Source organism: Mustela erminea, chromosome 7, assembly GCF_009829155.1.
Source record: "Mustela erminea isolate mMusErm1 chromosome 7, mMusErm1.Pri, whole genome shotgun sequence".
Classification (NCBI taxonomy): domain Eukaryota; kingdom Metazoa; phylum Chordata; class Mammalia; order Carnivora; family Mustelidae; genus Mustela; species Mustela erminea.
In genome coordinates this window covers 105,480,360-105,505,569 of record NC_045620.1, presented here as the reverse complement: position 1 = coordinate 105,505,569, position 25,210 = coordinate 105,480,360, and the positions used below count along the sequence as shown (strand labels likewise).

General features: G+C 46.1%; 2 long non-coding RNA genes across 3 annotated transcripts in view; both read right to left on the bottom strand.

Moving 5' to 3' along the window:
• Nucleotides 1-25,210, bottom strand: part of LOC116595924 — a 134,075-nt gene that overhangs the window by 34,070 nt on the left and 74,795 nt on the right. The window lies entirely within an intron of this gene.
• On the bottom strand, nt 32-24,519 carry LOC116595926. Its single transcript, XR_004287919.1, has 3 exons — nt 23,515-24,519; nt 5,375-5,595; nt 32-4,199 (listed from the first exon to the last, which is right to left on the bottom strand). It is a non-coding gene; the product is annotated as an uncharacterized LOC116595926 (long non-coding RNA).

Genomic DNA, 25,210 nt, shown 5'->3' with positions numbered 1-25,210 from the left:
CATATTTTGAAGTTAATTTTTTTGTTCAAAGTCAAAGTCAAGGTTTTTTTGTTTTTGTTTGTTTGTTTGTTTTTAAAGCTTCAGGCCTCGGGCAGGCCCTGCACTCATGGGCCAATGGCTAGAAGGGCCTGAGAGGAATCCTGAAGGCACCAAGTTCTCCTGAGGGTGCCCCAGCCTCACCTTGCCATGGTCCCCAGTGTCTCTAAGAAACCATGACAGCTTCTGTCAGAGGGAGACCAATGACTCCTCAGCACGTGGATATTGTCCAAGGTCATCAGAGTGAAAGACAGAAATAAGGGCACTTGAATCAGGCAGCCCTGACTTCAAACTCCAGTTCGCCTCTTAGCTGTGTGATGTTGAGTAAGTTACTTAACCTCTCTGGTTCAGATCTCACATTTAGCAGTACTTTTCAGGGTATCTGTGGCAGTTAGAGGACCTAACACATGGGGCAGAGACTGCCACATGCTGGGCACTAAAATATGTTCATTTCTTTCCTTATTAGGATGTTTATGACTGTTCCTCCTGGCACACTCACATAGAAGACTCTACTCCTTAACAAAATTCACATGTAAGATCCACACTGCTTTGCTCTTGCCCGAAAGCTGATTCTCTGCAGGGAGGGGAGCACAGCTATCATTTCTCAGTTCTCCTTACAACTCAGGCCGGGAAAAAGTTATGTAGGAGGCCCTGCGGCTTCAGGCAACAGCTCTTGAGCCAACAACCTGAAGAAACAACGCTCCCACTTTGTCCCTTCTCCTAAATCCCCTGGAGAGTTGAAGCATGGTTCTGCCTTTCTGAGGTTCTGAACCCTTGGCACCTTGGTTTTTATAAAATTCTATAGTCCATTTCTCTGCACAGAAGTCAAAATGGTGTCTTTAAAATGAATATCAGTTCCTGTCAGACCCAACTGCAATCAGTGTTCACGTTGCACTCGAACCAAGAGCTCTTAGTTTAGGGAGGCTTACGAAGCCCCCAAACCTGTTCCAGCCTTATCTCTTTTTGCTCCTCCACTGGCTCACACCACTCAGCCACACTGACCTTCATTCTGTTTCTCAACAACTGGAGTGCGTTTGGCCTCAGGGCTTTTGCACTTGCTGGTTTCTCTGTCTGGAATGCTCTTCCCTGATCTGAGCATGCTGGCCTCCCATCTTCTTGCCCTGTCTCCAGTATTGTCTTAGCAGGCACCTTCACTGACCATAGTCTACGGTGGAGGGACTTTCTCTCCCTCAGCAGCCCTCCCCCTGCCCCCGTTTGCTCTGAGGCAAATGCCACAATCCAAAATCATCACGTTCATTTATGTGTTTATTTGGTTTTTGCCTGTTTCCTTTTTGAAGAACATCAGCAGAACAGGACAAGGGACCGTGACTTTGAAAACCCTGGTGCCCAGATCTGGGCCAGACATTTAGTGAGGGCGGTTCCCAATACTTCTTTGTAAATGGATAATTGTTCCTTCCTATCCCGGCACAAGTACTCATGCCTGGCCAAGGCAACCCTAGCTCCTGGCCTCTGGAGAGCCATTTGTGGATCCCAAGCCATCCCCAGACCACACTTGGTGAAGCTCACCCAAGAGAAGCGTGCCAGTGACCTCAGACAGTCATACATGGCCTGGGGCCCAAGAACAGAGGCTTCTTAGCCCAGGCTGGGGAGCCAAGGTGCTGGAAAAGGGGTAACTAAGTGAGTGGGCCCCCCCCCTTCCCACGCAGGGGCAGTCACGTAGGCAAATTGCTTGGGATTACGGAGTGGTGCTAATTCGGCTGACACCAAGGCAAAGGGATTGTACCTGAGGAAGATTTACATCTCCTCGTCCATATCTCACACTGCACCCCACCCCCCGCCGCACCCCCCACCGCCGTGCTGCACACCACTCCCCCAGCGGTCCTAACACAGCAATAATAACAGCTCAGCGGCCCGCCACTCAGCCTGCTGAGCCCCAGCCAAGACGAGAGGGGCTGCCCCCACTCCCTGTCAATACACAGATATGTACATATATATCCACAGAGGAACATTTGTCAGGACGCTCCGGGAGAGAAATGACTATTCCATAAAGATTTCATTTTTGTTGGAGTCTACCCACGTCTCTATATTGTCATAAAAATTCAATAGGAAACTTCCATAAAAGAAGGAGGCACAATTAAAAAGAAATAGGGACAGCTCCAGGAGAGGCTAGAGATTAAAGACCAAGAGGCCCAGTTCAGGCGGGGGAATTTTATGAGCTCCCAAAGAAAGAAAAACACACCACACGGAAAAAGTGCCCAGTAGAAACCATCCTGGCTGCCTTAGGTGAGGCATGCCGTCCACTCTGGGGCTGTCGTCTCTGAAGCCTAGAGGGGCAGGCACCATGGGCCCTGTGCGGCAAAGTGGCTGGACTCAGTAGGAGGCTGTGAACGTGGGCGTGGGCTGGACAGGGGCGTGGACCCCCAAGGAACACAGCAGCTTTCCGGGGAGCTAGAGAAATGCCAAGTCTCCGAAGCAGGAGAGCCCTGTCAGTGTCGGAGCCACAGAGATCTGGAGCTCCAGACAAGATAATCCCATGACCTGGGGGGACTGGGTTGTTACCCCAGGGAGGGAGAGAGGGCTTTTAACAAACCTTTGGGAAGTCAGATCCTTAACCAACATTGGATCAGAATATTCAACCTCAACATCTCCCCACTCCCTTTAATCAGACCATTTTCCCTATTATACACACAAAAGATGTTCATTATAGAAATTTTAGAAATACAGAACACAGAAAGATTAACACTGACCATCATCCTTCTACCTAACCTTACATATTTCTCTTCCTGATGTTTTTATTTCCCAGTCTTTGGGAAAGCACAGTTTGTAAGGAAGAAAATTATAAAAATTATAGGAAAAGCTTGGGTATTGAAAATGGGGCAGGCGGGGGAGAATCATCCTCCAAAGCAGTCCAGGGGTGCACAATGACTGAGCCCCAGGACAGAGCAGAGCAGGGAGAGAGCAATCCTGTTCATCAGATTCCTGCGTAGCTCAAAGGAGCAACCAGATGTTTACAAAATGGGGGCTGGAAGAAAAAAGAAGTGGGGGAACCCTCAGGGTTTTACCACCAAAGAGAAGCAGCAAGGTTTGATTGCCTGTCCCCATAGGGATGGTCTCTCTGCAGAGGTCATGAATGTGTAAGCCTTGCCATGCTCCTGTCCAAGTTCTGTGAACTTTGTGGTGACGTCTGGTTCTGATGCTGACACCCTCTACCCTTTCTCCAATCCATGACAGTGGTGGCTAGTCCTGCATTTCTAGAGATACAGACACGGACCTGCCTGTAGCTGTGGGGATCCCCAAGGACCACTCTTGAGACAGTGGTGAGCCTCAGGTATCTGCACACATCATTTGAGATTTGCAAGGAGACAACTCTCGTTGCTGTTCCTTTTTTTGGTTCCATCGTCATCGTCAGTATCGTCAGTATGATGCTGAAGATCGAAGACAGGAAGTAAGCTTTGCCTTAAGACAGGGCCAAGCCAGGTCCATTCCAAAAACAATAAAGGGCTTTTGAGCAACTTTTTTTTTTCCCCCTATCAAAATGAAAATAGCTGTACTGCATCCTTGTTTCCAGTTTTTTGGACAGAGTAGTCTTCTCTGGGGACTTCGCGCGCAGCTCTCCAAACGTGGCAGCTGGTTGGAGGCTGGGAGCATCCTTGGCCTCCCTTGCAGTTAGCTCAGGGGACGCCTTGACACCGACCACTCACAGGGCTCATAGGGCACCTGTCACTGGGGGCGAGGGAAGCTCCACCAGGTGTGATGTAGGAGAGGGACAGGTCCACAGAGCCTTTCCTAGAATGTACCCCTTCTACTAAATATGAGCTCCATGAGGCTGGACAGGCTCTCATTTACTCACACGCCTGCTCCTGCTACGGCCATGAGATCACCACTGCACATGTATAGCCATAAATACTATTTAAACTATGTTTAGCGACACAGATTCTGGGTAATAAAAAGAACTCTGAAGAAGATGCCGGTGAACCCTCTCTTTCTCCACTTTTCAAACGAGGAGCTCAGGGCCAGGGTGGGTAGGGAGGCACACAGTCACCTGGCAATCACCCACAGAAGCCACAGAGAGCTCTCCCAAGCTGTGGCGGGGGAGAGGGAGTCTTCCCAGGCAGGGTGCAGCCCACAGAATCGGAGGCACTGCAGGACAGCGGGCAACGTCAGTGGCTCCGGCAAGGGTCCCTCCTGAGAAGCCCAGTGACCTGGAGAGATGAGGGAGACCAGACACATAGATAGGGTGGGTGGGGTGGAATTGCCTTGGGTCAGCCCTGGTATCTTATGTGGGCTTCTGGGGACCCCCATTCTTGATAGAGCTTGAGGGGAAAGGGTGAACTCCTGCAAAAAGTCTCAGGTCAAAGAGCCAGGCTCATAGGAAGAGTCTGGGACGGGTTCAGACCCCAGGCCTGGAGTATCAGACCAAAGGCTGAGGGTGGTTTCTAGGACCATGCTCCAAGGTCAGCCTGAGCCCTTGGCAAAATGACCTTGATGTCCAGATGTTAACGCACTGACCAGGCTCTTGAATTCCTTTGAGCTAAGAAAGGCCCAGCCCTGGGGTCTGCAGCCTCGGTGACCTGATGGCCTTGGCCTAGAGGTCATTCTTACCCAGACCTGTGCACCCAGACTCACTTACGCAGCTGCACCAATGGTGTCTATTGGAAAGTCAGAGAAAGCATTGGAAAATATGTGCTGTTCTAGAAGAAGCCTGGATGGATCTCAGGAAACTCATAGTAGAGGTTACCTTGAGGGAAGGAAATCAGCTTTCGGTAAGAGTTGGGGGCTTTTTGTGCTTGAAGCTTTTTACAATGTGCATGTATATATATATATTTTTTTTCTTACAATGTGCATATATTAATTGTAAAAAAATTATGACAAAAGAATACTATTGTTAATGATGATGAAAAAAAAAATTACACAGGTACTTTTTAAGTTGAAAGACAGGATGGGGCCCAAACCACAGTCTAGTGAATACATCTACTCTGCTTCAACACCCCTGGCTGGGCACGGGGACAGAAATTGTGTCATTGGCCCCATTCAGAAAAAGCAAAAGTGAAGGGTATGTATAGGCCAGGGCTGGGAGAGGTAGAAGGTAGCTAGGCTTTCTTCCTACCTTAATAATAAAATGATTGAGATCTCTTTTAGAAATTAGGCATGTACAATGAGCAGAAGGAAATGAAGCAAAAAAATAGTTATAAAAGTAATGATGTATCACACTTACATTGTACTTACTATATGCCAGGATGTGTTTAAGAATTTCATACGCAAGAGTTAATATAATCTGAATAACAACACTATGAGGGAGGTACTATCATTGTCTTCATTCGAAGAAATTGAGGCCCAGAGAGGTTAAGTAACTTGCCCAAAGTCACACAGCTAGTACCTGTTGGAGCTAGGGTTACACTGGTGGTCCAGCTTCAGAGTCCACATACATTTCTGTATCTCTACAATACATGTCCAAAGCATTCAGCTTCTCAAATCCTTTTATTTGAAGAGCTCATATGAGAGGAGAGAAAATCCAATCCACAGATCCAAATGGACAGGCTTGACATCTAAGGTGTCCCATGGTCATATTCTCACCACACAGAATTCCTTCAGTTGTCACTAATGGTGACAAGGACAAAGCAGAAGCAAAAAGTGAGATTCCCTTCAGGTAAGGCTTCAGAAAAATGGTAAAAATGGGCAAGAAGGAGAATCAGATGGGAGTGATGGGATCTAAAATCCCCAGCTGGAAGCATCTAGCTTTGCTAAGAGTGCTGCAGGGCCTGGAGGAGGAACAGACCCCTTTTCACATCTTATCTGCAAGAAGCCGTGTTCTGTGTTTATCTCAGCCTGGCCCCGCCCCCAGGATTAGCCAGGCATAACTGGAGGGGACCCTGGCCTGGCAGTGTCTCCTCCCCGCAGAGCGTGCTGTGTGTTGGGCCTTCCGTCAAAGATGGCCGAACCTCCCCTTCCAGCCCCTCTTCTGGAGAGCCTCTCCTGCTGCCTCCTCCTGCAGCCAGTCTCTGCAGGGTTGTTCCCCGCCACTCTTTGTAACCTGTCACAGCACCATTCCTGGTGTCTTTTTGCACATGAATCCTGGTTGTGCTGTCAGAATGGGGGGCCCTTGGGGTCTTCCCTCTTTGCTATGGTGCTGCCCTAGCTGCAAACCAGTGGGAAAGGGTTTGCTCCAGAGAAGGGAGAAAAGCCTATGGACTACCCTGGGGGTTTGAGGGCCCTGCACTCCCCAAGGGTTGACTGGCTTCTCCTTTCCATGTGGCAACTGCCTTGCCTCCTAAATGAGTAGGTCATCCCAATCCCAGACCTCCGACATGAGTCTGAGCAAATCTGAAATGTGTCCTGGCTTCCTGAGACAAGCTTCATGCAGACTGTAGTTGGGCATGCCCGATTCAGCTGGTCAACCTTTAGAGCACAATTAGAAATGAAATGTCAGAGGGGAGGGAGAGGCGATACAAGGCCAGCTCATACAGTCACTTTCACTCTTATGTAGCTAACCTAATGAACACACACATGTGACCTTGCACACTCACACACTCAACCTCACACACATAAAGGCAACAACTGTTTCTAGGTGGAGGTAATTAAACGTCGATCTAAGTCCCTTTGAAACAATAAGGCTAAAAAGTCTCCATGGTGTCATGATCACTGCGTCAAATGAGAACACTGACCTTTCTGGAAAAAATGTGGTGGAATAAACCTAAGTTTTGCTACAGAAAATATATACTGAGGAATACGTAACAAGGGCATGGGTGTTAGAGAAGTTATAAAAGGAAAGCAGTCTATGTGTTTGCTGTACTCTGGTTATGTCTATGTGATTACAAAAGGTGGGGAGGGTTTGCCTTTGGAAATTGAGGAGATATGAACCTGCACACACGAATCCAAATACAGCATCAAAATATAAGAAGCTAACATCATAGACAAGTAAAGGAAAACCTGGCAAGAGACAATGGGTTTGCATTTGGCTAAAATCATGATTGGTTCTTACTTGCCTCTGAAAGTTAATGACATGGAAATCATAGGCACTTCAAAGAACATGGCTATCCACCCAATCGTTAACATGCTCCCACGATAGTTCTCTAAAATACTCTTCTCAACATTTACTCTTTTATATTTTTCTCTCTGAACCACGGTAGATATCAGAATCACTCTTACAGTTAAAATATGCTACCGTGTTTGGAACAAAGTCTGATCTTGGGTTTTGATCTCTGTACCCACAGTGGGAGTAAGTCTGTGTGAATCCAGGCAAGCTCTTTCATCTCGTTGGGCCTCAGTCAATAAAGGGGCAAACACTATCACAGACAAAGCTGTATGAACAAAGATAGATCCAATGATGAAGAATAAATTTATCTGCAAGAAACTCCCATCACTGTTCCCAGGGCCCAGGGCCACTGATATTTCCTCTGATTAAATTTCTCCCCAAGGTTGTTATGTCCTAAAAGCCACTCTTCACTTATCAATAATAAAGTATTTTGCCAATTTGGGTTGGACCAAAACATGCTTAACTCTCAAGCTGAAGTCCTGACTAGCAAAAGAAACCAATGTCTCCATGAAAAATATGTTGTAACTCTAAAAGTAATGGTGTTTAAGGTTTTAGTTATGGGTACTTGTATATTTTATATTTGGAAATAGTGCCTATAACTTCTAGAAATTGCCTTCAACCCATTACGACCTTCATGAATTGTTTGGGATCCAGGGACCTTAAATGGCAATTACTGTCTCTGGCAGTCTCTAAGGTTCTGGCATTCCATGATATTTAGCTTAAAAATTCTGGCTGCCAAATGGGAAGACTATCAAGGACTCTCATCTATTGCCAGTGAGAATGTAACTTGGCACAATTTTTGTGGGGGTCAATTTTGCAATATGTTTAAAAACCTTAAAATATGTATAGAGGAAATTCTCATTCTGACAATGGTGGAGTAAGTCCTACTGGGCCAACCTTCCTGCAGATAACAATGATAAACTCTGAACAAAATATTTAAAAACCAACTATTTTGAAGAATTGAAGAGCAACCAGAAATAGGCAGAAACTGTAGAGATTTTGACCTTTGAAAGAAGGAACCACACTGAGGGAAATCTGCTGAGAGCTTTCTTCAGACAGCTAGACAGAAAGCTTATTGCTTGAGGTGTCAGAGGACAGGGTTCGTGGCTACCAGAGTGGAGGGAAATGGAGGGGGTAAATTCTGAAAGGAGCGAAAGTTTAAAAACATGAGCAGAGATTTCAGCTGCTAACTATTTAATGAGAGACAGTTTGGAGTTTGAATCATGTCACTTTTTCCAGGACAGATTTCATAAACACCTTGGACATTCCATTGAAATCCTGGGCTGGGGGCAGGGGGATCCTATTTTGGAGCAGAGGTGATGTCTCAGGATTAAAGATCATCCCTCAGACTAAAGAAAAATCAAAACAGACCCATCCTAAAAAGTATAAAAGCAAGCTTCTAAAATGTCAAGGGGATAGGTCAGAAATAACTGCCTGCTGTTGTCAAAGGAAGACAACAGAATACAGAATCTCTAAATCTATCATCTGCACAGACCAGTATACAAATAAAAAATTCCTAGTCATGGGGTGCCTGGGTGGCTCAGTGGGTTAAAACCTCTGCCTTTGGCTCAGGTCATGGTCCCAGGATCGTGGGATGGAGCCCCACATTGGGGGGGGGGGGGTCTCTGCTCAGCAGGGGGCTTGCTTCTCTATTTGCTTGCCTAGTTGTGATCTCTGTCAATTAAATAAATAAAATATTTAAAAAAAAATTCCTAGTCATGCAAAGAAATGGAAAAATGTGACCCATACTCAAGGAAAGAAATCATTCAATAGAAACACTCACAGGAACCCATATGTTGGAGGTAGCAGAGAAAAACTTCATAGTAGCTATTATAAATATGTTTGAAGACTTAAAGGAAAATATTGCCAAAATAAGTGAATAGGTGAATCAAGTAGGAGTTCTAGAAATGACAAGACTCAGAAATGAAAAATTTAGCAGATAGGCCTCACATTGAGTTGGAGGCAACAGAAGAAAGGGTCAGTGAACTAGAAGACAGGCCAATGTAAACTAACCAATCTTAAGAACACAGGGTGAAAAAGATTTTTTAAAAATGAAAGCACTTCAGTTACATTTGGTACAATAGTGAACATTCTAAAATAAATCTCAGAAAGGAAAGAGGGAGAGAGTGGGCAGAAAAAAATATTTGAAAAAACATAGCTGAAAAGGTCCTAAATGTCCTAAATTTGATAAAAGAACATTAACATATAAACCCCCAAATCACAAAAACCCCCAGACAAGCACATCATAGTTGAACAATTTAAAAATAAAGAGAAAAACCCAGAGCAGCCAGAAAGGAAAATATCACAGATAATAAGAGACCAATGTAATGAATCATACCTGATTTTTCTCAGAAGCAATGAGAAATTATGAGATAAGATAATGGAATGACAAATGCTGAAATTCTGCAACCAGTAAAATACATTCTTCAAAAATAAAGGTGACATAGACATTGTCAGTTAAAGGAAGATGAGAGCATTCTTCTGCAGGAAATGTGAAAGGAAGTTATTCAGGGTGAAGAGAAATGACATCAGACGGACACTTGTGCCTTCAAGATGGAAAGAAGATATCCCAAATGGCAAATATGTGGGCAAAATGAAGACTGCTTTCTTTGTTCTGTTGTAATTTCCCTAAAAGATAACTGCCAATTGTTTTTGCCTGTAGTTTATATGACATCATGCATGCTGAGTGTATCTCTCACCCTATGGATAGTAGAAATCAACAATAAAATATCTAGAAAATCTTCAAGTAAAAAATTAGCCACACACATGTAGGTTTATCAACTGTAAACTTTAAAGTAAAACCCTACAATTATGAATCCTGTGCAAGAAAACATAGGTCTTTGCAGTCTAGGGGGTAGGCAAAGACTTCATAGGACATGAAAAGCCCTCTTTGTAACATTTTAAAAATGTTAAATTGGTCTTCATAAAATTCTTTTCTTTGAAGGAAAGGAAATGAAAATGAAAATGAGACAAGCCAGAAGCTGGCAGAAAACATTCACAACCTATCTGTCTGGCACAGGATCTTGTATCCAGAATATATAAAGCATTCCTATATCTCCATAATAAAAGACATCCAGTCCGATATTAAAAGTAGGCTAAGGAGGAGGAGTCAAGATGGCGGAGAAGTAGCAGGCTGAGACTACATCAGCTAGCAGGAGATCAGCTAGATAGCTTATCTAAAGATTGCAAACACCTGTAAATCCATCGGCAGATCGAAGAGAAGAACAGCAATTCTGGAAACAGAAAACAACCACTTTCTGAAAGGTAGGACTGGCGGAGAGGTGAATCCCAAGCGACGGGAAGACAGACCCCGGGGGGAGGGGCCAACTCCCGGCAAGTGGTGGAGCAACGGCGCACAAAATCAGGACTTTTAAAAGTCTGTTCCGCTGAGGGACATCGCTCCAGAGGCTAAACCGGGGTGAAGCCCACACGGGGTCAGCGTAGCCTCAGGTCCTGCAGGATCACAGAAGGATGGGGGGTGTCTGAGTGTCGCAGAGCTTGCGGGTATTGGAATGGGAAAGCCGGCTACAGAGACAGAGCCGACAGTAAGCTCCCAGCTCGGGGTTACCTTGAACCGGTCGCAGGCTCGGTGAGCTCAGAGCGCAGCCAGAGGTCAGGCAGACGGGAGTAACTTGGCGCTGTTCTCTTGGACACACTGAGTAGTGGGGCCCGGGGCTCTCGGCTCCTCCGGGCTGGAGACCAGGAGGCCGCCATTTGTATTCCCGTCCTCCGGAACTCTACGGAAAGCGCTCAGGGAACAAAAGCTCCTGAAAGCAAACCCAAGCGGATTACTCAGCCCGGCCCCTGGTAAGGGCAGTGCAATTCCGCGTGGGGCAAAGACACTTGAGAATCACTACACCAGGCCCCTCCCCCAGAAGATCAACAAGAAATCCAGCCAAGACCAAGTTCACCTACCAAGGAGTGCGGTTTCAATACCAAGGAGTGCAGCAGAATTCCAGAGGAGGAGAAAACAAAGCACGGAATTCATGGCTTTCTCCCTGTGATTTTCTTTTTTTTTTTTCTTTTTTCCCTGTGATTTTTTTAGTCTTGCAGTTAATTTAATTTTTTTATTTTTCATTTTTTTCTCTTCTTCTGCTAAAACTTTTTTTAACTTTTACCCTTTTCTTTTTTAACGTTTTTTAAACTAGTTTATCTAATATATATATTTTTTCCTTTTTATATTTTTCTTTGTTTTCTTTTTTTAAATTCTTTTCTTTTCTTTTTTTTCTTTTTCTTTTTTTCTCTTTCTTTCTTTTTGAACCTCTTTTTATCCCCTTTCTCCCCCCTCACGATTTGGGATCTCTTCGGTTTTGGTTAAAGATTATTGTCCTGGGGTTGTTGCCACCCTTTTAGTATTTTACTTGCTCCTTCATATACTCTTATCTGGACAAAATGACAAGGCGGAAAAATTCACCACAAAAAAAAGAACAAGAGGCAGTACCGAAGGCTAGGGACCTAATCAATACAGACATTGGTAATATGTCAGATCTAGAGTTCAGAATGACAATTCTCAAGGTTCTAGCTGGGCTCGAAAAAGGCATGGAAGATATTAGAGAAACCCTCTCAGGAGATACAAAAGCCCTTTCTGGAGAAATAAAAGAACTAAAATCTAACCAAGTTGAAATCAAAAATGCTATCAATGAGGTGCAATAAAAAATGGAGGCTCTCACTGCTAGGATAAATGAAGCAGAAGAAAGAATTAGTGATATAGAAGACCAAATGATAGAGAATAAAGAAGCTGAGCAAAAGAGGGACAAACAGCTACTGGACCACGAGGGGAGAATTCGAGAGATAAGTGACACCATAAGACGAAACAACATTGGAATAATTGGGATTCCAGAAGAAGAAGAAAGAGAGAGGGGAGGAGAAGGTATACTGGAGAGAATTATTGGGAAGAATTTCCCCAATATGGCAAAGGGAACGAGCATCAAAATTCAGGAGGTTCAGAGAACGCCCCTCAAAATCAATAAGAATAGGTCCACACCCTGTCACCTAATAGTAAAATTTACAAGTCTCAGTGACAAAGAGAAAATCCCGAAAGCAGCCCGGGAAAAGAAGTCTGTAACATACAATGGTAAAAATATTAGATTGGCAGCTGACTTATCCACAGAGACCTGGCAGGCCAGAAAGAGCTGGCATGATATTTTCAGAGCACTAAACGAGAAAAACATGCAGCCAAGAATACTATATCCAGCTAGGCTATCATTGAAAATAGAAGGAGAGATTATAAGCTTCCAGGACAAATGAAAACTGAAAGAATTTGCAAACACCAAACCAGCTCTACAGGAAATATTGAAAGGGGTCCTCTAAGCAAAGAGAGAGCCTACAAGTGGTACATCAGTAAGGAACAGAGACAATATACAGTAACAGTCACCTTACAGGCAATACAATGGCACTAAATTCATATCTCTCAATAGTTACCCTAAATGTTAATGGGCTAAATGCCCCAATCAAAAGACACAGGGTATCAGAATGGATAAAAAAACAAAACCCATCTGTATGTTGCCTCCAAGAAACTCATTTTAAGCCTGAAGACACCTCCAGATTTAAAGTGAGGGGGTGGAAAAGAATTTACCATGCTAATGGACATCAGAAGAAAGCAGGAGTGGCAATCCTTATATCAGATCAATTAGATTTTAAGCCAAAGACTATAATAAGAGATGAGGAAGGACACTATATCATACTCAAAGGGTCTGTCCAACAAGAAGATCTAACAATTTTAAATATCTATGCCCCCAACGTGGGAGCAGCCAACTATATAAACCAATTAATAACAAAATCAAAGAAACACATCAACAATAATACAATAATAGTAGGGGACTTTAACACTCCCCTCACTGAAATGGACAGATCATCCAAGCAAGAGATCAGCAAGGAAATAAAGGCCTTAAACGACACACTGGACCAGATGGACATCACAGATATATTCAGACCATTTCATCCCAAAGCAACAGAATACACATTCTTCTCTAGTGCACATGGAACATTCTCCAGAATAGATCACATCCTCGGTCCTAAATCAGGACTCAACCGGTATCAAAAGATTGGGATCACTCCCTGCATATTTTCAGACCACAGTGCTCTGAAGCTAGAACTCAACCACAAGAGGAAGTTTGGAAAGAACCCAAATACATGGAGACTAAACAGCATCCTTCTAAAGAATGAATGGGTCAACTGGGAAATTAAAGAAGAATTGAAGAAAATCATGGAAACAAATGATAATGAAAATACAACGGTTCAAAATCTGTGGGACACAACAAAGGCAGTCCTGAGAGGAAAATATATAGCAGTACAAGCCTTCCTCAAGAAACAAGAAAGGTCTCAGGTACACAACCTAACCCTACACCTAAAGGAGCTGGAGAAAGAACAAGAAAGAAACCCTAAGCCCAGCAGGAGAAGAGAAATCATAAAGATCAGAGCAGAAATCAATGAAATAGAAACCAAAAAGACAATAGAGCAAATCAACGAAACTAGGAGCTGGTTCTTTGAAAGAATTAATAAAATTGATAAACCCCTGGCCAGACTTATCAAAAAGAAAAGAGAAAGGACCCAAATAAATAAAATCATGAATGAAAGAGGAGAGTTCACAACTAACACCAAAGAAATACAAACTAGTATAAGAACATACTATGAGCAACTCTACGCCAACAAATTTGACAATCTGGAAGAAATGGATGCATTCCTAGAAACATATAAACTACCACAACTGAACCAGGAAGAAGTAGAAAGCCTGAACAGACCCATAACCAGTAAGGAGATTGAAACAGTCATTAAAAATCTCCAAACAAACAAAAGCCCAGGGCCAGACATCTTCCCGGGGGAATTCTACCAAACATTTAAAGAAGAACTAATTCCTATTCTCCTGAAACTGTTCCAAAAAACAGCAATGGAAGGAAAACTTCCAAACTCATTTTATGAGGCCAGCATCACCTTGATCCCAAAACCAGACAAGGATCCCACCAAATAAGAGAGCTATAGACCAATATCCTTGATGAACACAGATGCGAAAATTCTCACCAAAATACTAGCCAATAGGATTCAACAGTACATTAAAAGGATTATTCACCACGACCAAGTGGGATTTATTCCAGGGCTACAAGGTTGGTTCAACATCCGCAAATCAGTCAATGTGATACAACACATCAATAAAAGAAAGAACAAGAACCATATGATACTCTCAATAGATGCTGAAAAAGCATTTGACAAAGTACAGCATCCCTTCCTGATCAAAACTCTTCAAAGTGTAGGGGTAGAGGGCACATACCTCAATATCATCAAAGCCATCTATGAAAAACCCACCGCAAATATCGTTCTCAATGGAGAAAAACTGAAAGCTTTTCCGCTAAGGTCAGGAACACGGCAGGGATGTCCATTATCACCACTGCTATTCAACATAGTACTAGAAGTCCTAGCCTCAGCAATCAGACAACAAAAGGAAATTAAAGGCATCCAAATCGGCAAAGAAGAAGTCAAATTATCACTCTTTGCAGATGATATGATACTATATGTGGAAAACCCAAAAGACTCCACTCCAAAACTGCTAGAACTTGTACAGGAATTCAGTAAAGTGTCAGGATATAAAATCAATGCACAGAAATCAGTTGCATTTCTCTACACCAACAACAAGACAGAAGAAAGAGAAATTAAGGAGTCAATCCCATTTACAATTGCACCCCAAACCATAAGATACCTAGGAATAAACCTAACCAAAGAGGCACAGAATCTATATTCAGAAAACTATAAAGTACTCATGAAAGAAATTGAGGAAGACACAAAGAAATGGAAAAATGTTCCATGCTCCTGGATTGGAAGAATAAATATTGTGAAAATGTCTATGCTACCTAAAGCAATCTACACATTTAATGCAATTCCTATCAAAGTACCATCCATCTTTTTCAAAGAAATGGAACAAATAATTCTAAAATTTATATGGAACCAGAAAAGACCTCGAATAGCCAAAGGGATATTGAAAAAGAAAGCCAAAGTTGGTGGCATTACAATTCCGGACTTCAAGCTCTATTACAAAACTGTCATCATCAAGACAGCATAGTACTGGCACAAAAACAGACACATAGATCAATGGAACAGAATAGAGAGCCCAGAAATAGACCCTCAACTCTATGGTCAACTAATCTTCGACAAAGCAGGAAAGAATATCCAATGGAAAAAAGACAGCCTCTTCAATAAATGGTGTTGGGAAAATTGGACAGCCACATGCAGAAAAAGGAAATTGGACCATTTCCTTACACCACACACAAAAATAGACTCAAAATGGATGAAGGACCTCAATGTGAGAAAGAAATCCATCAAAATCCTTGAGGAGAACACAGGCAGCAACCTCTTCGACCTCAACCGCAGCAACATCTTCCTAGGAACATCGCCAAAGGCAAGGGAAGCAAGGGCAAAAATGAACTATTGGGATTTCATCAAGATCAAAAGCTTTTGCACAGCAAAGGAAACAGTTAACAAAATCATAAGACAACTGACAGAATGGGAGAAGATATTTGCAAACGACATATCAGATAAAGGACTAGTGTCCAAAATCTATAAAGAACTTAGCAAACTCAACACCCAAAGAACAAATAATCCAATCAAGAAATGGGCAGAGGACATGAACAGACATTTCTGCAAAGAAGACATCCAGATGGCCAACAGACACATGAAAAAGTGCTCCATATCACTCGGCATCAGGGAAATACAAATCAAAACCACAATGAGATATCACCTCACACCAGTCAGAACGGCTAAAATCAACAAGTCAGGAAATGACAGATGCTGGCGAGGATGTGGAGAAAAGGGAACCCTCCTACACTGTTGGTGGGAATGCAAGCTGGTGCAGCCACTCTGGAAAACAGCATGGAGGTTCCTCAAAATGTTGAAAATAGAACTGCCCTATGACCCAGCAATTGCACTACTGGGTATTTACCCTAAAGATATAAACGTAGTGATCCAAAGGGGCATGTGCACCCGAATGTTTATAGCAGCAATGTCCACAATAGCCAAACTATGGAAAGAACCTAGATGTCCATCAACAGATGAATGGATCAAGAAGATGTGGTATATATACACAATGGAATACTATGCAGCCATCAAAAGAAATGAAATCTTGCCATTTGCGACAACATGGATGGAACTAGAGCGTATCATGCTTAGCGAAATAAGTCAAGCAGAGAAAGACAACTATCATATGATTTCCCAGATATGAGGAAGTGGTGATGCAACATGGGGGCTTAAGTGGGTAGGAGAAGAATCAATGAAACAAGATGGGATTGGGAGGGAGACAAACCATAAGTGATTCTTAATCTTACAAAACAAACTGAGGGTTGCTGGGGGGAGGGGGGTGGAGAGAAGGGGGGTGGGGTTATGGACATTGGGGAGGGTATGTGGTTTGGTGAGTGCTGATTCACAGACCTGTACCCCTGGGGATAAAAATACATGTTTATAAAAAATAAAAAATTTTAAAAAAAAAGTAGACTAAGGACAAGAATGGACACTTTACAAATGGCCAATAAGCACAGGCAGAGGTGCTCCACATAATTAGTTATTAAAGAAATGTAAATTTAAAAGCACAATGAGACATCATTTCTCATGCACTAGAATGCTTAACATTTTTACCAGGACTGACCACACCAAATGTCAGCAGAGACGTGAAGCAACTCCAACTCTCATACATTGTTGGCGGGACCCTGCCATCACCTAGAAAAAGTATTTGGCAGCAATTTATAAATTCAATATTCACTTACAGCATGACCTGGCCATATTTCTCCTATGTAGTTCTCCAGAGAAAACACGTTTGTCCACAAAACGACTTGTGCATGATCTTTCCAGCTGTATTCATGATACTCCAAAACTGGAAACAAGCCAAGTGGCCATCAACAGGTGAAGGGATACATAAAGTATGATATAACCGTCTGGTTAGTTACTTCTCAGCCAATCGGAGGATGGACACCAGTTACAGCAGACCTTAGTGCAGGGACCATGATGAAGATGGGCTGAGAGTCCTCCCAAACAGATGCCGTGGCTACGGGGACATGGTGAGGCCAGAGAGGGACCCCTGAAGACCAGGAGGGAGGAACTCTGCTTCCTCGTGGGGCTAGAGCCTTCTCTCTGAACGCCATGGAGCAAAGATCCACTTCCGGCATGTGGCCCATGTCTTGGAAAAGGAAGAGGGGAAGAGAAACCGAGGACAACATCAGACACTTAGACCACATGGAGTCTAAGTTTTATAAAGCAGTATGAAATTGAGAAATCTCTGGTGGGTAGAAGGAAATATTTTCTTGCTACCAATAGGAAAGGGGCCTTTATTTTAAGATGAGCTTAGATATTTTTTAAACAGGATGAAAGTTATGTATTTTCGCACTTCTGACATGTGGTTGAGCTATTCTTATATTTCTAGATGATCTAGGTCATAGAACATGCTACAATAGGCCTCACTGAGCTGTGTTAGCTTAACATGAACTTTTGTCCCTTTAAAATTCAAATGAACTCCAGCGCAGTTTCTCTTCTAGAGAAAGAACATTTTCCACACTGACTCAGTACTAACTCTTAAGAAACAGGTCTGCATTTTGTCAAATATTAAAAATCAATTGTTGAAATGAAATCTTAGAGGTCCCATGAAATCCTAAAGGTGTTCAAGTGTTCACCTTCCACTTCAGAGTCCAAAGTCTTGGAAGAGCCCTGGCTTCTGCTCTAGGAGGGAAGGGTGGGGTGATCTTTCCCTGCATCCTCTGTACCCCAAGCTTCACCTGTGGATGAGAGGTGCATCTCAGTGCCTCAGAGGATTGAGATTCTTTCATCACTAGAAAATTCTAGAGACAGGTTGGAACTTGAGTGACCAACCATCCTTGTTTGCTTGGTACTATCTTAGCTTTAACACTGGGAGTCCCACATCTCAAGATATTTCTCAGTTTCATGCAAATGATGCTTTGGTCACCGCACAGGTAACCCAAGAGTTGTAGGATAGAGGCTCACCCTCCTTGCAGGGCTGCCTCCTGTCCCAGGGCCTTCTGCTGGAGTGGCTTCCTGGGGCTGATACCTTCCTCTGTGTCCTCTCTGCAGCCTGTTCTCCAGGCATTGTGTTCTCTTTGTTATTAACTGCCCCCCTCCGCCCCTCCCCACCAAGTGTCCTTGGATTTGGGCTACAACCTGTCTGTCTGTCTTGGCTCTTGTTGGTATCTCCTGTTCAATGATACCATTGTAGTTCCCAAGAGGATCCAGAGTTCAGAAAGTTTTTTTTTAAAAAACACCTATGAGTTATGCATAAATTTACATAGCTATCAGTTCTGATGATAAAAAGTCTTTTGTCTTTTATCTGCTGTTGTTTTATTTAGAGCAATGTAATTCCAACATGCTTTAAAATTATATGGCATCAACGTTCACGATACTCTTCTGAGCCCTCTTAGGTTCAAGGAGAAGCCCAGTTTGGGAAGTGGAGTTTTTGTTTTGTGTTTGGACACCATGAGTCCTGGCGAGGTGGAACAGAATGACAGAAAGGAGAAGAGGGGTCATGCTCCCCGCTCTTCTGCTGGGTTCAGGGGCCCATCGCTGAGGTGCAACCACAGCTCTAGGTGGGCTTGTCAGGTCAGCAGTGGGAATGACGGTGCAGACCCTGGCAGTCATTCATTCATACATTCTTTCATTCAACAACTTTGCATTACATGCGGAGGAGCTTCAGAGGTGAAACAGAAGCTGCTCCGGCCTTTACCGAGGCTCTGGCTGCCACCGGCTGCCATGCTAACTGGCAGGCCCAGTTTCATCCCCTCCCTGCCTTGCAAACAGCTTTGTAAGTGGAAGCTTCCTGAACAACTGTAGGGTCGCAGGGGAGGAAACATTCTTTTTCCCTCAACCACGTTGGGCTCCTTGGCTGTGTCTGAACATTAAATGAAAAGACAAATTAACAGGAAAAAAAACACACCAACTGGTGGGATCTAAGTTCCACATGACACGGGGGCCTTCATAAGGAAATGAAGAACCAAAGGCACCATTCGACCTGAGTATTTTATTTGAGGTTTGATGAAGAGTTGAGGAGTCTGAGGCAAGCGCTGTGGACGGGGCCATATGCAGCAAGGCATGTTTGTAGGAATCTTCCTGGCATCTCTTTGTCTCCGGAGGTTCGGATGTGCCTTTCCTCTGGGTGTGGACGGTGCACCTCTCCCATGAGTGTTTTATGACCAGTTTCAGGGACGAAGGCAAGTGGGGAAGGAGGTCTGAGTCACCTTCCATTTTCTCAAACCCCATCAACTTAAAATACACAGGATGTGAAGCAAGTATTTTGGGATGGTGTGTCCTGAACCCATCAGGGCTCTGGCAATCACAAAGCCATCTCATGTCAGAGCAGAGTCTGCTGTTGCACAGTGGAGAACCAGGGGCAGAGACTAGTGAACCCAACACCATTCTCTATCACGGCCCCTTCCCCCCGTGGACTCTAGGCACACCCCTCAGTGACAGAAGCCAGGACCTTGATGCCAGGACTGGATTAACAAAACACTAGCCCATTTGTAAGATGGCACTAAAAAAAAAAAAAGAATCCCCAGTCCTTCCATTAGTTGGACACAGCAGACAATCCCAGAGTCACAGATCTGAGCACAAGCGCCAGAATTTGCATCTGCGAACTCCCTCCCAAAGGGCCCAAGAGAATGGCAGTTCACGGACTCCTGGAAAAGGCTGGGGCACCTGGTTAGGGAGGGAGGAATGGCAGAAATGGGCACAAATCAGGAGTAACGTGGCCAGGGGGTCACTGCTGGGCTGAACAACAATGTGAGATTTCAAGTCTCAGGCAATGGCACCCCAACCACAGAGCTCAGTGGTGCGTCCACCTCCCAGACAGGAAGGGAAGAGCTTGCACCCCCGGCTCCTGCCCACCCCTCCCCAAGGTGTCACACAATGGAGGGAAGGAGTGCTGCCCCCGGGGAAGCTGGGGGTTGCAGAGATGGGAAAAAGTGCCGAGTGGCCCCAAATACACCACAGCTCTCTCCCCAAGGCTTCACTGTTCCTTTGCTGCCAGGCCTTACAGAGGACTCTGCAGAAATACAGGAGGATGCTTGTGGGTCTTCACCACAACCTTCTGTGCTATGTTGAGTAATGGCATCCTCAAAATAGCGGTGGGCTAATTCCTAGAAACTCTGTTACCCTCTGCAGCCAAAGGGACTGTGATGTGATGTGATGTGATGTGATGTGATGTGATGAAATGATGGATCTGGAGAGGGGGAGCTCACCCTGGATCATCGGAATGGACCCTAAGTGTAATTATTAGGGTCCTTGTAGAGTGAGGCAAGGTCGAAGGAGAGAAGGCCCTGGATGATGGAGCCTGATGTCAGAGTGATGCACTTTAAGACAAAGAAAGAGGCCACACGCCAAAATACCCCAGTGACCTCGGGAAGCTGGAACAGTCCAATCTGCCCCAGAGCCTCCCAGAAGAACCGCTCTTGGACTTGAGCCCAGAGACACTGATTTCAGGCTTCTGGCCTCCAGAGCGGGCAGAGAATACATTTGTACTGTTTCAAGCTTACCAAGGGTGTTCCTGCAGCCCTAAGAAACAAGAACACATTGCAGGGGAAAGGCAGGAATGAGGAGAGGGACCAAGGGCTGACCTGTCACATCCCAGGAACCCAGACTTCTGCCTCCCTTCCAGGAATACCTCCCGAAAATTCTCCGCAAGGAAACACTGGGTCCTCCAGGATTCAGCAGAACACTGGGACAAGCTGTGATCCTTCAGTAACTCCAAGTGGGCCAACTCAGCTGCCCTCGGCCTCCACCAGGTAGGACATTCTATGACCCTTCTGGATCCTGGGCCAGCTTAATAGGCTCCCAGAATGGCAGCGAGCCCCGACAGCTGGAGTGGAGGCGGGCACCCACTCGCCGGGCACAGTGGGAAACTCCGCGGTGCCCAGGAGTTGGAAAGAGCGTATGGATGGTCTGAACCCGCACATAGGGGCAACCTCCAGATCAGAGGAGGAGCTGAGAAGGCTCAGCAGGGGAAGAGGGCCACTGATCCCTCAGAGTTGCCCCTGTACTCCAGGCACAGAGCGTCGGGGACACGAGGCTGGGTCACAGGGGCATTTCAAGAGACGTACAAACAAACCCAGGTGAGAACCAAATGTTTCCTGCTGGCTCATTTTGTTCCAGCCTCAGCCCCAGTGTATTTACCTTGACATTTCTCAGCACGGTGGGGTGTGGAGAGGGGGAGGGGAGACGCTCCAGTCCCTCCTTGTGGGGACAGGTAATTTGGGCAAAGCTCCTATTTACTGAAATGGCTTTCTACTGACACAGAAAAAAAGTCCCGAAATAAAGAGGTCTGTAATTGTTTGCTTCCTTTTGCTTTTTTGGTTACAACAGTAAAAACTGTCCTTCAAACAGAGTCCCAGAGGACATCAGAGCTTGACAATGACGAATGGGGAACAGATGTTTCTGGGCCATCAGAATGGCAGCTTCCTCCTCAACACGTGGGCTCCGCGACGCAGGGACTGGGTCACCGATCGACCTTGGAGGCCAGACGGACCAGCCCTGGTGGCTAGTGCTGGGGATGTGAGGGCGTGCGGGACCCGGGGCCTCCTGCTTCCCCTGAGTTGGGCAACTCCAGGCTTCTCGCTGCCTTGGGAATGGGGGCGTGTTGCCATGAATGAGGAACTGGGACCAGCCCTGATTTCCCAGCAGGGGATGGCTCAGCCCACAGTGTTTTCTCTCCTTGGGGCCTGCCGGGCAGGTCTCAGGACCTATGAGCCAGCTCAGCAGTTCTGGGCCGCTGTGTCAGAGGGCTGTGCTCACTTTCCTGTCACTTCATTCCCCACCCCACTGTGTGGCCCGTGTGTGGAGCCTGGCAGAGGGAGTGGGGGATGGGGCTGATAACCAGGGCGGCCTCCTCCTCCAGGGCCTCCCCTGCCCCATTCAGCCCCTGCCTCATCCCCAGGCTACCCCCAGCTTCTGCACCAAGTGCCCACGGGCTCCTACCGCCACTGCACGTGGATCATTCAGTGGGAGGCTCTGGGGGGTTGGAGGGTTCAAGAGGGAGCACTGGACTGGGCCAGGTGTACCAGGCCAACGCTTGGGGGACATCCCATGGGGAGCCAGAGGAGCCCTACCCTGGGCTCTGAGGTTCCCTTACACTCAAAACCACTCCCTCGCCTGCCAGTGACGCGGCAGAGGGCTTGAAGAGGCCGCACACATCACCTTCCCTTCCACACTCGCGACATCCCCCGTGCGGCCAGTGGACACTGGCTGCTCTTCCACTCCCATTAGGAAGCACTGGGACCTGCTGTGGGAAGGGCTGCAGAGGCGAGTGGGTAGGAGGCGGGTTCTGGAAGACAATGCCCTGGGTTCAAACCCCAGTTCCAGGACTCCCCTTTCATGTGCTCCAGCATTTCAAAACCTCTGGGTGCCTCAGTTTCCCCATCCTTAAATGGTGAGAAGTTTAGTACTTGCCTGTAGAGCTGTCTGTGAGGAGACAGGGCCTGTCAAGAGCTCAGTGCCGGCCTCCCCCAAGGGGAGGCTGGGTACAGGTGAGGAAAAGAGGCTCAGAGAGCTGAGCACCTGGCCTCAGGGACGGAGTGAAATCTGAACCCAGGTGGTTGGACAGTGTGTCCACCAAGCCACAGTCCCCCACACCCGGCCGCCTTTCATGGGCCACCGGCACACATGCTTGGGTCTCCCTGCCCTTGCGGCCGATGTGCACCAGGCTGGTATCCGACGGGGAGGCTGCCAGGAGCCACGTCGTGGCACCATGAATTCTGTGCAGAGGGCAGGGGGGCAAAGGGGGTGGCTGGAGCCCAGTTTGCTCTCGCGAAGCACTTCCTGAACGGCACATTCGGTTACCACAAAATGAGTCAAGGTCCCTTTCAAGTGGCTTGCCGAGCTTCCCTCTGATCTGGCACAGCCTCCCCGGGATGGACAGGCAGCAAGTTCCCTGATGAGCAGCCAGGCCCCGCCTGGAGGCCCCTTCATTGGGCACAGGCACTGACTCACTTTCCCTACAACAACCCCCCTGGGGCCAGGTCTGCTCTTGTCCTTGGTTTACAAATGGGGACACCAAGGCTCAGAGAGGTTGGATGAGTTGCATCGGGTCACACAGCTGGCGGGGACCAAGGCTGGGGTTTGAATTCACCCCTGTCTGGCCCTCACTGGTCCCTTTCTTCTGCCTGGCTCACTGTGGGAAGAGAAAGCAGTATTCACCTCCCCTACCTGTGTCAAGAAGAGGCCTGGAAGCTCTCTCTGGTTTCTTCTGCAAGTCGGGGCTGGAGAGACAAGACTGTGGAGTTGGAAGGATTAGAACCAATCTCTCACATCTGAGGGGGAAAGAGGGGTTTGTGATCTCTGGGCAGGAAATACAAGAGCCCCACTGTTGGGCCAGTGTCCCCCTGTGGACTATTCCCAAATAAGAAAGGGGTCACTCTGCCCACAAAGGATCTCATCTGAAAGACCGAGGTTCCCTGGATGAGGGAGAAGCCACAGAAGGCTTTCACTAAAACCTGGTTTCAGGACCTGGCACATACCTGAGTGGAGGGGAAGACAGGAAGGGTCCTTCATCCTGGAATGAGGGCAGGGGGCCACAGGGCTGGAGGCTCTGCTGGGAATGTGCTGCCCAAGACCAGTGTGGGTCCTGCCCCACGGGGTCTTTTTGGGTCCCTGGACAAGAAGGAGGGATTCTCAGTGGCACTTGGGAAATGAGAGAGAAAAAAAGGAAGCAGGTGCATTTTGAAATAAACACAGCCTGTGGAAAACCAACCCTAGCCAAGAGGGTCTGAATTGTGCTGGTGGGGATTCGGTTCTTTGTTTTTGCTTTTTCACTGATGTTTTGATTCAGTTTAGGAGTTTTCTTCGTAATCACTACTAGGAAACTCAGAAGGCCATTGAGACAACAACAGCAAAACAAAACGGGACAATAGCAACAGCTCAATAAATCTGACGGCTTCAGCCAGCTCACCCAGCTGTTGAAATGGAAATCAGTTCAAACCTGAAGTCACACCTTCCCCTGCACAACCCTCCACACACCTCCCACCCCCCCGCTCTCTGCACAGCTAAGGATTATACATAAATGTCCAATTAGTTTGAAAGACAAGATTAAGAATGTTCCTCAGGACATTAAAAGTCCGGAGAAGTCCTGCAGTCATAGAAAGAGTTCTACTACTGAATCCAAGGCTAGTCCAGAAAACATTTTTCTGGCAAAATGCCTATGTTATCTCTCTGTGGAGCACATATTGAGACCCGCCAGCCTGGCCATTTGGGAATGGGAGCAATACTGGTCCCAATGCTTATTGAGGAGAGGTGAAATTCTGCTCCCTACTCTAAGGGCCCGACTCCTAGTCTTGCCCCTGAGAGTTTAGCCAGACCCATTGTTTAAAACTCTAGGATGTAGATAACCTTTTTAACGACTGCCTGGGTTCAAACTAATGGGCTCTCCAACTCTGGCCCACTTCTTGTCTTTGTCAATAAAGTTTTAGTGGCATGGAGCATAATTCTACAATGCCTGAATATCATGGAAATTTTAGATTTTAAATCCCCGTTCTACAGTCAAGTGGTTGATGTGACTAGCCCACAGAAGGGTTCAATTGTAAAGGGGTGTGAGTGTGTATGTGTGTGTGTGTGTGTGTGTGAATGAAGAGGATGCAAGTAGGAACAGAGCTGGGGGAGGGAGAGAGGTTTTGTTGCTCAAGAATATCAAATCGGGAGTCAGAGCAGGGCTCCGATCCCAGCTCCATCACTGGGCAAGTTATGTCACCCAAAAAGCCTGCTTGATTATGTGTGACAAACACAGTGATAATGTCTTTGGCTGGGCAGTGCTGTTGGGGACAGCAAATGGGATCGTATACGCAGAGCCCCTTGGTCACCTCCCAGAAGACTCAGCCCTTCTGGTTAAGTGTGCCCAGTGTGTATTCATCGGTCAACAAATACGATTCCTATCCAGGAATTACTCATGGGAGCCGTATTCAGGGGGCAGGCAGTATCTGGGGAGACAAACCCCCCTTTCTTTCCTGGCTGGCTGTTAGGTGCTAATTTGGGTCACTTCCCAAGGGTGACCTTCAGCTCCATTCCCAAATGCCCAGTGAGGGCGCTGATGGTCTCCCGTGTAACGAGGGCACGCCACGTACAAACCACATAACCACCCAGGAAGCAGGTGGTCTGGGAAGTGCAACCCGCGAACTGAAGAGGACCCTTGGGCAAATGGCAGGGTGCGAGTGGCTTTTAAGC